This window comes from Mirounga angustirostris, unplaced genomic scaffold (assembly GCF_029215605.1).
Source record: "Mirounga angustirostris isolate CCGP_5_RB_7025 unplaced genomic scaffold, mMirAng1.0.hap1 SCAF_5, whole genome shotgun sequence".
NCBI classification, from domain to species: domain Eukaryota; kingdom Metazoa; phylum Chordata; class Mammalia; order Carnivora; family Phocidae; genus Mirounga; species Mirounga angustirostris.
This window is the reverse complement of record NW_026991713.1, coordinates 26390001-26407517: the sequence shown is the minus strand read 5'-3', so window position 1 is coordinate 26407517 and position 17517 is coordinate 26390001.

Genomic DNA, 17517 nt, shown 5'->3' with positions numbered 1-17517 from the left:
GAGCTAATATGCTTAAAGACATTTTATGACTTATAAATGATTGTTAATATGTCATTCTCATTCATTGCTCAGCCTAACCTTCTCCTCCGGTCATCTCCAAAGCAGTGACACAGTGAAAATGAAGGATGGAATCTTGTGGTTGTGTTTTCAGGATTAAACTAATGGTGGGAACAATTGTTTCCAGAATGCCAGCTTCTCTCCACAAGCATCATTCCCTTTAATTTCTTACAGCTTTTGGCTAGCAGCTAAGAAGATGAATGTGCTTTATCTGATCTCATAAAAAAGTACTGACAAGACATCTACCAAGTCACCATAGCCAGGGGCAGCTCTCAGAGAAATCGTGAAGCTGTTTTGCCATGTTTAAGTGACTGTCAGTGTTCTTCATCCCTCGGTGTCCCCAACCACCCTCATGGTGGAACGTGCTCTCCCTTCAAGGGCCGTGCTTCTCACGTGTGGCTGCACCTTAGAATTAACTGGGCAACGCTAAGAAGTTCTGATGCCCAGGGTATACCTCAGACCTGTTAAGTCAGACTCTGGCAGTGATACCCAAGTGTCATAATGTTCCGCAGGTGATGCCAACATGCAAGCAAGAGTTGAGAACCACCGCTCTAGACATCCTTGCATTTTCACCAGGATTAAGTTCCTAAGGAACAAAAGGCTTCAAATGATAGAATTTCAGGCTAGGGTGCAGGCCCCTTGAGCATGTAATTCTGGCTGGAGAACATGAGAATATATGACACTCCTTTTTGTTGCCTTTCACAAAAATGACTGGTTTCAGGTACAAGCCCCCCAGAATCAGGTGGGGATTTGAAGTCCAAGGCAACCACGGTCTGTGTAGTAAGGTGTAGAACCTTACTGTTGACAGCAGGGCCTCTGGGGCTGTGACGTCATGACAGAAGACATATTTATGAGAGGAACCAACGGATCTTGTGGTCCCCACTCTGCCTGTGTCGCGAGCCATCCAAATAGGCCCTGCCAACTCTAAGCAGTCCAAACTCCTATGGCTTCTAAGGCCTATCACACAGTCCAACCCCAACCGGCCTTTCTAATTTAACCTCTTATTTTCCTCCTCACATACCTTGTTTTCTGGCTACATCAGACTCATCGCTAAAGCCCTACACAGAACTTCGCCAGTGCATATGCTGCTGTGTCTATCTCCAGGGCTCTTCCCCAGCAAGCCCCTGCTCATCCGTAGAGAATCCAATGCACCTAAAAGGCACCTTCTCTGTGAAACGTTTCCCACTACTCCCACACTATGTTCCCGTATTCAGCAACCCCTCTGCTGCCCAGGTGGAAGGGAACATTTTCTTCCTTCCGCCTGTGCCTCTCCCCACTTTTTCCCCCAAGGTGAGAGGAGCGTAATCTAGTTAGATTTGGGGACAGTGATTGGGTCATATTCGCCAGGAAGCACCAGTGAGTGTGTTCCAGCATATCCAAAGGTCATAGGCCCAGGTGTAAATAGCATGAGTCAGATCACTTGGGTTTGTAGCTTGCTTCTGCCATTTTACATGTCATGTGACCTTGGGTGAGTTAATTATTCTATTAGAGCTTCAGTTTTCTCATTTTTAGGGAAAACGAACTTTCTCTCTCATAACATTGTAGATTTAATGTTATTATCCATGTATGGTGTAAGTTTCCATTTCATTGCATATGTGTCATTTCCAATATCATGACCCCAAATTAGGGTTCAGTTTTAGAGAAATCGAGGCACATACTTAGCTTTCATACTATTCAGGTCGCTCCAGCTCTGCTTAGACCAGGGCTGTCTAGCCAGAGTATCAGCAACGGTCCCCACCAAAAGTGAAGTAGCACCTTAATTATCTTTTTTTTTTTAATAGTACATGGCTCCTTGTTGGTATAGCTTCATCAAGAACTTTGTTGAGGAAGTAGAGTTAGTAGGACAAGCATTCCTAGATCTCTGGTCTTAATACTATTTATTCAACATGATTTGAGCAAATATTATGTGCTAGCTATTGTTTTAGGTCCTGGGGTTCAGCTGGGAACAAAAAAATCCACTCATATTCCTCCCTTGGTTCTTTTACATATCTTAACCATAGTGCCTTTTTCATACTAAGTCATAGTTATTTGTTTTCTTATCTACTGAGGCCATGGCATCTCCTCAGTGTCAACTAAGGGCGGGAAAGTGAAAGTCTAGAACCATCATGGAAGAACTGGCTCTCATCTATGCTTTCCGTGTCTTTTTTTCTCTGTTTCATGTTCTGAGTAACTTCTTCAGCCCGATTTTCTAGATTACTCATTCTCACTCCAGCTTTGTCTTCTCTGCAGTTACCTCATCACTGAGGGTTTGTTTCAGCCATTTTGTTTTTCTTTCTAAAAGTTCTGTTTGGTTCTTTTCTAAATCCTCCTAGGCATTTTTTTTTCCCCGAGAGAGCATACATGAGTGGGGGGTGGGCAGAGGGAGAAGGAGAGAGAGAGACTCTTAAGCAGGCTCTACGCTCAGCGCAGAGCCTGACATGGGGCTTGATCTCAGGATCCTGAGGTCATGACCTGAGCTGAAATCAAGAGTCAGACGCTTAACCAACTGAGCCACCCAGGCGCCCCCATCCTCATCTTTTTTGATAGTGTTATGTTACTTTCTTGTGCTTTCAATTCCACCTTCTATTTTCTTTAAATATTTTAAATTAATTTCTAAATCCTATATCTGATAATTCCACTTCCTGAATGTCTTGAGGCGTATGGTCCTCCTACTACTTATGGTTTTTGCTGACTGTGGCTTGCTTATAACATGCTTGCAATTTTGGATTGCAAACACAAATGTAATTGATCTTTATCTATGGGAATCCTCTGAATCTTGGATTGAAAGTTTATCCCTCTATGAAGGACTTTTTTTTTCTCCTTTGCTACATGCCTAGGAATATTATAAGCCTGCGGTCACTTTATATCAGTTTTTATCTTTGGAATTTCCAGGATGAGGTCGTATAAATGTGAATCCAAACCCATGCCCTAACAGATCTATAGTCACTAACTTTGAGGAGATGTTTTTACTCAGAACTTTTACCAAGACAGACACATTTATTTTTCATCTCCCATTATGGGGAAAATTTTTCTAGCTTACTCTTTCACCAGTGTGTGCATTTAAGGGTTCCTGATTTACATGGCTTTCTCAGTCCCATCCCTGACTTTTGCAGAGGTAAGATCTTGTTTTCTTCCCCACAGAGCCACTGAAACCTTGTTCCTTGGTTGTGAGATTGGCAAATACCTTCTGAGCTTAGGATTTCAACTTTTTGTTTTGGACCCCCAAGGATTTCTCCTTTTTTCATTCTCACTTTGCGTTTGAGAAAGCATTTATTTTATTTTATCCAACTTTACAAGTGTGTTGCAGTGGAAGAGCTTTCAAATTACCACCATAATCTATCAAAGGTTGGCTCTCCCAGACACAATTCAGGTGGGACAAGCATGACATGTTTCACGGCTTGTCCAAACCCTGTCCCTGTGGGCAGGAGCATTGTCACTGTTGCTTGGGCTAAGTGGATACAATCCCCAGTTGAGCAGCAAGAACTTAGGGAAGTACACTTGAAAGTTGGAGCAAGAAAACCATCTAAGAAAAAACAAAAGCTTTTTGAGTGGCGCTGAAGCCAGGATATATTCATTCCCCAACCAAAGTTGAGAAATCCTCTATAATCTTTACATCGCAGGGGAAGGCATTTTATAAGTAGTGTTTTTCACAGAGGGGGTCATCTGACCAACAGCCTCAGAATTATCTCAAAAATTTGTTTTAAAATGTAGAGTTCTGGAGCATGGCTCAGTCGGTTAAACGTCTGACTTTGGCTCAGGTCATGATCTTAGGGTCCTGGGATCGAGCCCCATATCAGGCTCCCAGCTCAGCAGTGAGTCTGCTTGTCCCTCTGCCTCTCCCTCTGCCCCTCCTCCCGCTCATGCTCTCTCTCTCTCTCTCTCAGATAAATAAATAACATCTTTAAAAAATAAAAGTGTAGAGTCCTGAGCTCAACTCTCAGATATTCTGATTCAGGAATCTGAGGTCGAACCTGGAAATCTGTATTTTTAACAAGCACCCCAGGGTCTCTTAAGTACATTGAAGTGGGAGAGGCCATAATGTAGAGTATGCTTGCTTTTTAAAGAGTATGTTGCCATAATTTGAGAGGCCCCACTGATTCATGCTGTAGGAATAGAAAGAGCCAAGCAGTAGAAAGTCTGTGTCAGTCCGTGAGATTGAAAGTCTCTCAGGCTCTGTTGTGTTAAAACCAAAACTTTGAACCATTGCAGAGAGAGACACAGAGACAGACAGACAGAAGCCCTTTGTCATTATTCAGCAGACTTAACCCAAATACATGCCCATCCAGACACTCGTGATGACAGACTTGGACCACTACAGAATTAAAAGTGCCTAACAAGAGTCAGAGAAATAGACCCAGGGCCATAAAAGAAGAACTGCTAGAGCAAAAGCAAGGCTGAAACTTCATTCAAGGCCCTCCTGGAGAGAATCTGTTCCCAGTGTAATTCAGGAAGAGGCTGGTCATTAGTGCCAGAATCCCACTGTTTATCTAAAGCCATGTGTTAGTTGCTCTCTATTGTACACAGCATATTTTGTTTAACCATTACTAAATATATATATATATATATATATATGTATATATTTCTTCCCATTATGTAGGTTTAATCCTTATCCCTAAATTAAATCTTCATAAAACCAAGCTAAAAGAATACCTTCTAGAAAGTTTATATAGAGATACCAGAATCATTGTCCTGCTGCCCAGAGCAGGTACATGTCACATCCACTGAAATGGTGACCAAATAGCGGTCCCTGGAAAAAAAATATGTTACATAATATGGAGTGTGGGAGGGGAAGAGGGACCCATAATCAATAGAATTAGGCAGAGGATTAAATTTATGAAAAATAATTATAATTACAATGGTTTTAAAGGACTGTCATTAAAGTGAAGTATTTTAAAGAGTGCCATCCATTTGGAATCATTTGGGGAAAAATTTGAGACATGCCAAATGAAGAACTTTGCTGTGATTGTTGCTTTAAGCACCATTTTTGGTTTGCAAATTACATGCCATTTTACAGACAACTAAAGAAACATGATCCAACTGTATTATTCTGTTACCCGATGTATTAACAGTTCCATATGGTTAACATCAGTCGGCTGAGTTCTTTAGAAACAATTAGAAGTCTTGCCAGATACACAAGAAGAAACCATGTGAGCATGTTTCCTGCTTGCTGGTGACATTTCATCTCATCCCCACCACTTTGGTCTCTAACAAATTACTCAACCCACTGGAGCAGGATCCCTCAAAAGCCGAGAAATGACAGCCCTCATCTGAGACATCCTCCCTTACCACAATCCAAATTGGGCCTTCAGGCAAACAGTAATGCAGGGAGAGATCTGTTTTTGTTTCTGTGGCACCAAGAGACAGTATTAAGAAGCAAAGCCTGTATGAAAACCATTTGGTCTTAAATTGCAGTACAACACATGTACGCCAAGGTAAAGGGATTGATAGTAAGTCCAAAGAATGTGGACCCGTTTTGAAATCCTGGTGAGGATAGGCTAGATTTTGCTTCAGTAATGGCCATCCCCAAACCCTAATGAATTATGATCATAAAGGTTCATTTCTTACTAATGTTCTCAGTTGGGGTGGGGGCAAGTTAACTCACTGTCAAAGTCATCACTCTGAGTTTGAGGCTGACAAAGGAGGAAAGCATTAAGACCTAAGATACTTGTGTCCTTGAGAAGGGGCTCTGCTTCCTGACTTGCTGTCCCCATCCCAGTCCTGGGGAGAGGAACAATAGAAATTCCAGGTGGGTTTGGGGGATCAGAGGACAGAGAGACACGCACCTAACTTCAGGGCTGGGGGAGGGGGAAACACAGAGCAAGCCTGGCCTATGAACAGTAGACACAGCTGAGGGAGGTGCCTAGGCAGACAGACAGGTGGCTGTCTGAGTAGACTCTTGATAGGACGCTACACGGGAAGGAGGGCGTATTAGCAGATGTGAGCACAGACAGGTGGAGATGGAGGATAGCCACTTCCCCACCCTTAACCTTCATATTTCAGCACTTTGGAAGCCCCCAAACTTAGATACAGCCTAGGGGTTGGGGAAGGGTCCTCAGTTTATGGAGATTTAGCATCTGCTTCTGGGCAGGAGAGAGATTTGCAATATAGGTTTTACCCTTTCACCAAAAATCCTTCTAAAACTCTACTTCTCCCTCTCCTTGGAGAGGAAGCAATTGAGAAACAAAGTGTCATCCTAAAAGTTTGGTGCTCTGGATAGGAATTCTATTCTCAAGAATTGCAGGTGATGGGGGCGCCTGGCTGGCTCAGTCAGTTAAGTGGCTGCCTTCGGCTCAGGTCATGATCCCAGGGTCCTGGTATCGAGCCCCGCATCGGGCTCCCTGCTCGGCGGGAAGCCTGCTTTTCCCTCTGCCTGCCACTTCTCCTGCTTGTGCTCTCTCTCTCTCTCTGTCAAATAAATAAATAAAATATTAAAGAAAAAAAAAAAAGAACTGTGGGTGATGTAAAAAGACTCAAGAAACAGAATCAACCCAGGCTCAGTCCCAAACACCTGCCTCCTCTTATTCTTTCCACTGTTCTTCTGGCTCTGATTCCCTACAGAGTTGTCTCCACCACATCCCTTCCCTGACTGCTCCTTTGTCTTTCGTGAATTCTGTTCCCCTCCATCTGTACAGTGCCAGAAAGAATCATATCCATGAAAGATCCTTTAAAATTATATCTGCTTGTCTCTTCCATTTGATGCAAGGGACAAGGAGAGAAGACACTCAGGTTCCTCCAACTTCTCTTTTTATCCCTCACCACAAAACCCTTTATTGCCCAAACTGTGACTGGCAAGCCAGACCTTCCTTTGTAAACCACACTGATTCCTGGGCTCCCCATGCACTTTTGGAAGAATCTAGGGGTTTAGGGAGCCAGGGTGGAATTTTCTGGATTTGGGAGGAAGTTGGAAGTGCAACTCGTGGGGAATTGTGTCTGCTGGTGTTTAAGTGTGATTACATGTCCAGAGGTGAGGGACAGAAGGGCTCATGAGCTATTAGAAAATAGACAAGAATAACAAAAGCAAGCCATGTAACTATTCATCTAGAAGTTCATTCCTGATGCCCCTAGCCACTCTGTTAGGACCCTTTTGGTAGAAGGAGAGAACTGATCTTTTATAACATAATCAACAAGCACAGTGTGAGTGAGACATCTGATGTTTGGTCTTTTGGTCTGGTCCTAACAAGATGCTTGTATGATTATAAACCTGGGACCATAAAGTAAACAGTGGAGAACAAAAACAAAACATAGGCTTTTTGTTGTGTATGTATACATGTGTGCACACATGTGTGTGCATGTCGTCCCCATGAACCCAGGAAACCTAACAGCAATGTCAGGCTCAGGCACAGGGTAACTAGCTCCTAGTTACCTAACTAACTAGAGGCCGTTTCTGTTTCCTGCTGTCATGGAATTGATTTCTCTTTTTTCTTTACCTTCTCATCTGCTTTTAACATTCATGTCTCCTCCATCTCATGGCAAATCCAAACTTTCCTCTCAACTGTGGTTTTCTCTCACTTCTCTAGTCCCTGCCTGTTCTTTTTCAACACATTTTGGGGCACGAAAAACCCTTCCTCGCTCTCTGCCCTGTCCTCTCCAAAGGGAGTCTACTCTGCAGTCAACCAGCTCTGCCTTCTAGAAAAGCTGCTCTGTGGAACCAGAGTCCTGTACTTATTTCCTGTGCCCACTGAACCTAAGTCCCACAACAGAGTGGCTTAAAACCACACATACTTACTGTCTCACAGTGCTGGAGGCTAGGACTCCAAAGCCAAGGTGTCGGCAAGACTGAGTCCCTGAAGCCTATAAGGGAGAATCCTTTCTTGCCTCTTTCAGCTTCTGCTGATGGCCATCAGTCCCAACATCCCTCGGTTTGCAGCAGTGTCATTCCATTCTCTGCCTCTGTCATCACCCAGTGCTCTCCCTGTGTCTGTGTCTTCACGAGGCACTCTCCTCTCTGCATGTGTCTGTGTCCAAATGTCCCCCTTCTTATAAGAACATCAGTGATATTGGATGAGGGTAGACCTTAATGATCTCATCTTAACTTTATGTCTTACAAGATCACATCTGCAAAGACCCTTTTTTCAAATAAGATCACAATCACAGGTAGCAGGGTTTCGAACTTCCACATATGTTTTGGTGGATGCAGTTCAACCCTCACCATCTCCATATCCCCATCTCTGAGTTAAAAACAGAGTCTCCTCAGGTGACCAAATCAAGAGAAGAAGTCTATGCAGGCCCAGAAAGGAAGCTGAGGGTCTTTGGTCAGGGAATTCTGGGAAGTACCCTAAGAGTGGGGCAGAAAGTGAGGAGTCTAGGGGCATCTGACTCTCGGTTTTGGCTCAGGTCGTGATCTAGGATAGTGAGATCGAGCCCCGCATAGGGCTCCACGCTCAACATGGAGTTTGCTTGGGACTCTCTCCCTCTCCCCTCTGCCCCTTCCCCCCACCAAAATAAATAAATAAATCTTAAAAAAAAAAAAAAGGGAGGAGTCTAAGGTCTGGATGGGCACATCCTCTTAGCCCATAGACATTGTACCATGTCAGGATGAATGCAACAGAAGGAAGGTCTGTAGAAGGGCCACCCAGAGTATAGTCCTGGGGGGGATGCATCAGCATCACTGGGAGCTGCTTAGAAATGTGGAATCCCAGGCCCTACCCAGACCAACTGGATCTGAATCTTTCGAAGTAGAGAGTAGGGTGGCAAGTATCTGGGCGTTTTCTAAGCTCTCTCATGATTCTTATGCGTGCTAAAGCTTGAGAGCTCTAAAGCTTGAAAACATTCCATTGTTTTAAAGCTCGGGTGCCAGCGCAAAGTCCATCTTTCCCTTCTAAGCATCTGAAGGCAGCACTAACCTCAGAAGCATCCCAACAGAAGAGGTACAGCCTCTGCTAGCCACTCAGGTGATGAGGAGGGATGTCTTATCTAAAAAGGCAGCCCAACTCTTTTGATGGAAAGATTTCTGGAAGCAAAACTGTATTTCCTTTGTTGAGCAAAAACTGCATCTCTCTAGTTTCCACCTCTTGGTTAACATTACTCTTTGGAACTCCAAAAGAAATCTGTTCTCTTTTCCACAAGCAGCCCTTGAAGGGATTAAAAAATAACTATCACGTCCTCAATTTTTTCCTCCCATGTCCACCTTTCTAGGCCCGTGCTTTTTAATGTAGGAGAGGAAGGTATGACATGGGGGTATAACAGAATGGAGTGGAGCATTGTTCAGTGTGCCATTGGTGAAGACATTTGATTTGAAACCTTAAATAATATTAAAGGAGAACATGAGGGTTTGTCTTTTTAAATGTTTATCAAGAAGGACCATACGTTAGAGATGACCTTTTCAGTTAGATGACAGGAGCGATAAAGATCCCATCTCTTTCTTCCCAGATCCTTACTCAAAGAGGTGAAAAAAATCCAACGTACCTACAAAGCCAAAAAAATATTGGAGAGAAAAATGGTGTGAGATTTTGAAATGGAAAAAAGAAATTACTGAATATCCATTCCATGGAGTGTCCAGGGATCATCAGATTCCATAAGTGTGTGCATCTCTTGTCTTTGACTAGGCTTTCTACAGCCCTGTAGAGGTAGAAGTGAACTTGTAGAGTACCGATAGTAATGTCGGCGATCCTTGTCATAGAAATGCAAGTTGTGTCCAGTGGGATGCAGTTGGTATCCATCTGTATGTCACCCCTTCTGCTAGACTTACATCCATTTGTAAATGCATTTTCCAAATTCCTTATTGGACCATATAGATATGTGGTACTTTGAAAGAAAGCTTGTAACACCTTGCTGGTTCCCTCATTAATTCATGGTTAAATAAAATCTTTGGCATATGTTTCTTTTTTTATTTGGATGAGAGTCACAATTGTATCTTATTTTGAAAATGATCCTTTAACAATCATTTTTCTTGTAACTCACCCATCTCTCTGCCCATCTTTTGGCTTTTGAATCTGCACTCCCTTCATTCTGCCCACATTTTGTAGACACGGAAGCTCCTCCAATTCCAGTACTGTTGCCAGTGTGAATTCTGGAACTGAGCTGCCTGTGCTCAAAACCCAGTCAAAATCTTGGTCAACCTACTGATCTTTCTGTGCCTCAGGTTCCTCATGTGTAAACTGAGGATACCTCACGGGGTTTGTGATGAATACATGAGTTACATAAACAAAGCATTGAGAAAAGTTTGTGGAACATACATTTTTTAAAAGTCTGTTCCTTTTATCACCTTTACGTTGCAAGGACAGAAATAATTTCTCTCTCACTCCAGGACTTCTTAAGGGTCCTAAAATCATAGCCCCTTCTCTGTTGCTTCTGTTAATGAAAACCATATTCTAATTTAGGACTCTTTTGGTATCACTGCTTTCTCATTTTCTCCTCTGTCAAGATATTATCATCAAGTAAGGATTTACATCACAATTTTTATCTGAGGTAGCTCAATTTTTTTTAACAGAATGAATTGATCAAATCACCATTCACCTTCATAACTGCCCTTCAGATGGATCAGATATATTTACTGCATTTACTTATTTGGAACATCAACTTGTAGAACCCCCAGGAGCCTCCACTCAAGCGGAGGAGAAACATCAGTGCAGTCGAAGTGGAAAGGCCATGCTATCTTTTAGGCGTGAGACGAGGGATCCCACTCAGGACACAGGCTGACGGAAGCGCTGCCATTTGGAATGTCTCCAGACTCACAGCAAAATGACAAGAACATGGAAAATTGCCAAGTGGCTTTTAAATATTTTTGCCCTGAAGTGGCTAACGTCACCTCTGCTCACCTTTCATGGCCAGACCTAATTTCATGGTGGGGGAGTGTTGTCCCCCGCCCCCCGCCCATGGGCCCAGAATATGCTTCACCAAAGCAGTTACGGCTTCCAAGGCTTGACTGCGTTACCACCTTTGTTCTAATCTACTAGCTTCTCTGTCAGCATTTGGAACAGGATATAATTCCATTTCACTTGGCTTTGCTTCTAACTTCATAACATTCCTGATATTATCTGAAACCTGTGGGGAGGAACCAAGTTCCTTAACAGTACCAATTAGCTTTTTTCAACTTCAGGCTTTCTCTAAACAGGCGCCTTAGTCATTGCCAGGAGTAAGCTTGCTTTTTCCTTCCAAGCTCTCCCTCACCAGCTCCCGCCTCCGTCTAATTGTAAAATGCATCTGCATGTTTTAAAAGCTCATTATGCAAATGTATCAAGGTCCATATCTATCAACAGATAATTAAGAAGACTATATACATATTTATGAGTTTGCTTAATATTGCTTTAACGAGGAGGTTTACTAGAAATATCAAATCAAGGAGGCAAGAAGAAAAATGTTCCTAACAAAGATGAGCACAAGTTTTCAGCAGCTCTTGGTCATCCCCAGAGCTGTCAGAACAGTCAAAGAGCACCTCCGGTTTCCTGTGAGCCTACCATACATGGTAGGAAGAAGATGGGGAGAGGAGCAGACAATACCACTCAACATTCTGAAAATAAGGCTATACTTTTTTTGGTTTCAAATAATAGCTACTCAAGCAGCCGAAGTCTCCTGTTTCCACCACCTGCAAAAGCAAGATCACTGTGGGGACATGGTCAGAAAGCCTGACATGGCAGGCCCCAGCTGATTCCAAACTGCCAAAACAGAACCACTGGTCCAGCCCATATATTCCTCTGTGCAAATTAGAGAGAGGAGCCTCGGGACTCCTGGGGGGGCTCAGTCGGTTAAGCATCTGCCTTCGGCTCAGATCATGATCTCAAGATCTCAGGGTCCTGGGATTGAACCCTGTGTTGGGCTCCCTGCTCGGTGGGAAGTCTGCTTCTCCCTCTCCCTCTGCCCTTCCCCCTGCTTATGTTCTCTCTCTCTCTCTCTCAAATAAATAAATAAAATCTTTTAAAAATAAATAAGTAAAAATTTTTTTAAAAAAGAGGAGCCTCCCTGGAGAGGAGGAAAACCTATGCGTCCCTCTAGCAGGCAAAGCCCTAGAGGTACACGGCTTAGTGAGGAGAAGGTGCTCTGTGCAGAGACATGAGTAATCTTGCCACAGGTAGATGAAACCTAGTGCCAGGACACAAGGTTAGGTGGGTGGAGCTTGGGCTAGAATTTAGCCTTCACTTACCGTATCAGCCAGGCCCCTTGGTATAGTAACTACATAATCTGCACAATCACAGCGGCAGCCCCCTCTAGAAAACCCCATGGGAGTGACTCTCACCAAGAGCTGGCCTAAGTCTAAGAACAGAGGACCCTTCCTCATTCTGTCTACTAACTTGTCCCTTTGAATTACACAAATAGCGGCTCAACCCCACCCTTTGGGCCTCTCCACTGTACTTCCCCTCGCTGCCAACACACGTTCCATTGACTAGAACTCAGTCGTGTGGCTCCACCAAATTAAAAGAAAACTGGGAACTGTAGTCTTGCTAGGTGACCAGGAGGAAAAGGAAGATGTGTCCTTGAGCACATAACACCGTTTCTGCCATCCATGTGTTCCCCATCTGTTCATCCATGTCACATTATGTCCCACACACAGAAAGCACAGACCTCATCCCAAGTGAGACAACCTGACGACCATCCAATGACTGCAACCAGCTCCAGGGCTAGGGTCTCGGTGATGTCGTGCAGGCCTCGTCAGGTCCAGATGTGGCTCCCTGTGACCTGGTGACCTATGAACTATGAACTAGAAGACAAGTTGTCTTCCCTCCCTCTACTCCTTCCACATCAGTGGGGTAGGAACAGGATATCCAAAATTAAATCTCCCATTCAATGAAGGAAAGAAGGGAAGTAGTGGTCCTTGCCCACAGCAATTCTGAAGTTTCTTGATTTGATCTATTTCTGGTCTCTGGGAACACTGCCTTGTCTGTCACTCTCTCTGGCATGTCCAAACGAGATGCTGACAAGTACACTCTTCTTGGAGCTTTGGGACCTGGATTCCTCCTGGAGCAAGTTTAGAGGCTGAGATTATTTTACAACTTCAACAGTCAAAGACTTTTTTCTTTTAAATTCGGATTTGTGATTTCTTTGGCTTAAAGGTGGTAGATCTTCTGTTCTATTTGCATTTGGTCAGTACTGTGTATCAGGGTCTATATCCACATCCATTCATAGACATCACTCCCAAAGCTGGTTTATGTTTTTGCTTCCTTACACCTCCCAATCGGTCTCTCTCTCTCTCTCTCTCTTTCTCACTCCTCACCCCCTTAGAGAATAGCACAAATCACATCTTCCCACATTCCCACATTCCATTGGCCAGAACTCATTCACATGGCCCATTTCACTACAATGGAGGCTAGAAAATAGGGTCTTGCTGTGTGTCCAAAAAGAAACGGAAATGGGGTTTAAATCCTTTTCATGATTTTTTTCTTCATCTTGCCTGGGAGATAGTTATCCTGGTTGGCAGCCTCCACTCAAAGCACATATGTGGAGTAAAGTGAGACATCTCCAGAAGAAGAGGGGTATTGTTTCTAGAAGAAAACAGGATCCAAAGTAGACAAAGAAATGGATTCCAGACTGGATAGAGGTTAAGTATTTTGGGGGGCAGGTAAATCTAGGAAGAAATCTTGGCTTCAACATTTACCAGCCTTGGCTCTCTGAGCCTCAGTCACCTAATCTGTAAGATGGAGGTAATAACACTACTTCCTTCAAGATTGTTATAAACTTAGATAATGTTTGTCATGTACTTAGCAATACCATGCAAAAGGAAACAGCAGTATGTGATAGTGTCGAGGGTAGAAGCCTCTACAGTCCAGACACCTAGTTGTGCAAGAAATTTAACTTTATTTTCCTGTATCTGAACTTAATGACTTGTTAAATCCCCCTTTCCTTCTGATAACAGAAACTTAATCTCAGTCAATTCATAGGCTCTCCCAGGATCTTTGTAAGTTCCAGGGAGCTGATGTGGATCCAAAATGACAGGGGTGAGAGGGTAGGCATCTGTCCTTCCACATTTTTCCTTGTCTATGGTGGCATCCACTGAGATGATTTTGCATATCATTTAGTCTTTGTGCTATTTGGGTCACAGCTGTGCCCTCACTTGTTCCCAACCACCGGGCATCTGCAGATCTGCCAACTCCATGTGTCATGCCTGGGTTACTCCACAGCGCACAAGAAACACTAATGTTCAGGTCATCCTAGGACCCCAGAAACCTCTATGAGGTTGCCTTGGACCTGTCTGTCTTGACTCATTGCACAGATATACCTTCTTTTCTCATGCCTTATTGGCTTAGGGACTTCTGGAGTCTTCCCACCCCCTGGCAATGAAGCTCAGGCCCTTTTTGCTCTTGATTCTCCAATCCTATCTGGAGGTTCCATCATTCAGCATCAACCGATTCCCTTCCTCCCATGACTCCATTCAGAAGAAAGGTCCCAGTAGTCTCTAAGACTAAGCTGTCCAATATATTAGCCACTAGCCACGTTTGGTCATTCAAATTTAAATTGTAAAATATGCTAAATGAATTATACTAGCCACATCTCAAGTGCTTGGGAGCCATATGTGCCTCCTGGGTATCATATTGGAGAGCAGTTTTTATTCTAGAATACTTCCATCATCCCAGAAAGTTCTATCAGACAACAGTGGTCTAGGGTCTCTTCCTTGTCTGGCCTTCCCATCCTCCTCATCTTAGAATCTGTATCTGGCTGGTGGAGAACTCTTGCACTTTTAAGATCTTTCAATCTTAGAACCATCCTGCCTCATGTCTAAGCCTAGGTTTTGAATCTCAAAAGCCAGAACTGACTCTCTTGTTCTCTGTGTTTTATGGGATCATCTCTTCTCTGAGGCATAGAGATTGGGATGACTTTGCTACCCATAGAGTGGCCAACTGTTTAAGTTTGCCAGGACAGACAAGATTCCTGGGACATGAAATTTTCAGTTTGAAAACCAGGAAAGTCCCAGACATTCCAAGACAAATTGGTCACCTTGGTTACCAAGGACTGTGGGGGAAAAACACTAGTCTTTATATCTCAAAATTCACTTTAATTCTGGAGCTAATATTCATCTGATGAGGATTTCACTTTAACCTCCAAAGTGAGACTTGGATATTATATTTCCTCCTCTCTTTCTAGCAGCTTTCTTGAGCCCCACACTCCTGCCCCTTTCCCTCCCTCATCCTGTGAATTCTGCAGATTTCATTGGTTCTACCTAGTATGTATGAGATGTAGTTCTTCAGGTCACCTCTCCCCTTTCCCAGCCCACTAGGGGAACTGTTTGAGACTGGTATTTCACCCCTTTTTCAAGGCAAAACTATTGATCCTGAGGTCACATGAAGAGTGAGCCACATAAAAGACTTCTACAGGGTGAACTCCCAGGGCCAGCTCCGAAGAAACCCATTTAGGCATTAAACTCAGACCTTCAGTGGATTGTTAATAGCTACCTTGTGGCCCATTTCTGACTCCGTGGTAACAGCTTCAAACACAGAAGCTATCGTAGAGCTCAGCTCTAGGAGAATTGCTGTCACTCGCCTGGCCACTGCCTTGCCCCTTCCGTCCCCTCTCCGACACTCTCCTGCCCTGGCTTATTCGTTTGTGCCAACCGTCTAAAAATACCTTGATAGCAGTTCAGCGGGTTAAAGAAGAAAAAGGAGACATTCGGTAAGAAGACACATGTTGTTCTTTCTCCTGATTCCTTCCCTCAGTGACATTCAGACCCAAGGAGACACCGCAGAAGTTCGGTCAGAGACTCTAACCCTGTAACATGATGTGTGCTGTTCTCTGCTCCTGGAAAGCCTCTCTTCCCCCATTAGCCTTAACCTGTAAAGTCCAGTGCCAGCACAACCTCATCCGGGAAGCTGTTCATGATTCACACTGAGCAAATCATGTGTCTCAACTGCCAATATGACAGACTGGAGGAATCAAGGTTTATTATATAGCCCTACCCAAGACTTGAAAGGAGGGTACCGAAAAAATGCATTTTTAGCAAACACTTCAGGTACCTAAAAAAAAAAGTTCTATTGATATAGAAGTCACATGCTAACCCATTCGCCCATTTAAAGTGTGCAATTCGAGGGCGCCTGGGTGGCTCAGTTGGTTAAGCGACTGCCTTCGGCTCAGGTCATGATCCTGGAGTCCCGGGATCGAGTCCCGCATCGGGCTCCCTGCTCGGCAGGGAGTCTGCTTCTCCCTCTGACCCTCCTCCCTCTCATGCTCTCTCTCATTCTCTCTGTCTTGAATAAATAAATAAAATCTTTAAAAAAAAAATAAAAAAATGAAGTGTGCAATTCGATAGCTTTTAGCATATTCCCAGTGGCACACCACCCTCCCCACAGTCAATTTCAGAACCCTGTGATCGTTCCAGAAAGACACTCTGTCCTTTAGTTCACACCTACCTATCCCCTCTGCCCCCGCCCAGCCCTGTGCGGTCACTCGTCCGTCTCCATTTCTGTAGACTTACCCCCTCGGGACTTTTCGTAGAAGTGAAATCACGCAGTATGTGGTCCTTTGGGACTGGCTTCTTTCGCTTAGCATCACGTTTTCAAGTTTCGTCCATGTTGTAGGGTGTTCGGCACTGGGGTTCTGTTTATGCCTGAGTAATATTCCATGAGACGGATATGCCACATTTTATTTTCCCATTCATCAAATAATGGATATTTGGGTTGTCCTGCCACTTCTAATATTGCCTATTATAAATAATACTCCTGTGAACATTTGGGTACCAGTTTTTGTGCCGACATTTTCTTCACGTCTCCTGGCTCTATGCCTAGAAACGTAATTGCTGCATCACATGGTAATTCTATGTCCAACTTCCTGAGGAACCGTCAGACCATTTTCCACAGTGGCTGCCCCATTTTACACTCCCACCCACAGAGTATGATTCAGATCTCTCTCTATCCTCACCAACACTTGTAATTACCTGCTTTTTTGTACTCTAGCCATCCTAGTGGATGCAAAGTGATATCTCATTTTCATTTTGATTTGTATTTCCCTGATGGCTAGTGCAGGTGCTTCTTATGTTCACTGAAGTTTGTGAACCTTTGATATTCTGCCCTGTAGCACAGTGATCGAGTTCCCTGTCTATGGCCCCTACTAGACAGTGAGCTCATGGGAGATCTGGACCGCATTACATGGCTGTCTGGATCCCCTCAGTGATTGCCCCAAGCCTGGCACATTGCAGGTACTCGTAAATAAGAGCTATTAACTAGGGACTCCTGAGTGGCTCAGTCGTTAAGCGTCTGCCTTCGGCTCAGGTCATGATCCCGGGGTCCTGGGATCGAGTCCCACATCGGGCTCCCTGCTCAGCGGGGAGTCTGCTTCTCCCTCTCCTGCTCCCCCTGCTGTGCTCTCTCTCTCTCTCTCATTCTGTCAAATAAATAAATAAAATCCTTAAACCAAAAAAAAAAAAAAAAAAAAGAGCTAATAGCTATTGAAGGCTTGCACTCTGTTGGGCCTAGGTCACCCAAATTAATTCATGTAATCATCACAACAACCCCATGAAGTAGGGACTATCATTACCGCCATTTTACAGAAGAGAAAACTAAGGCACAGAAGAGTTAAATAATTTGCCCATATATGAAGTCAGGTTGCATGATACCAAACTGG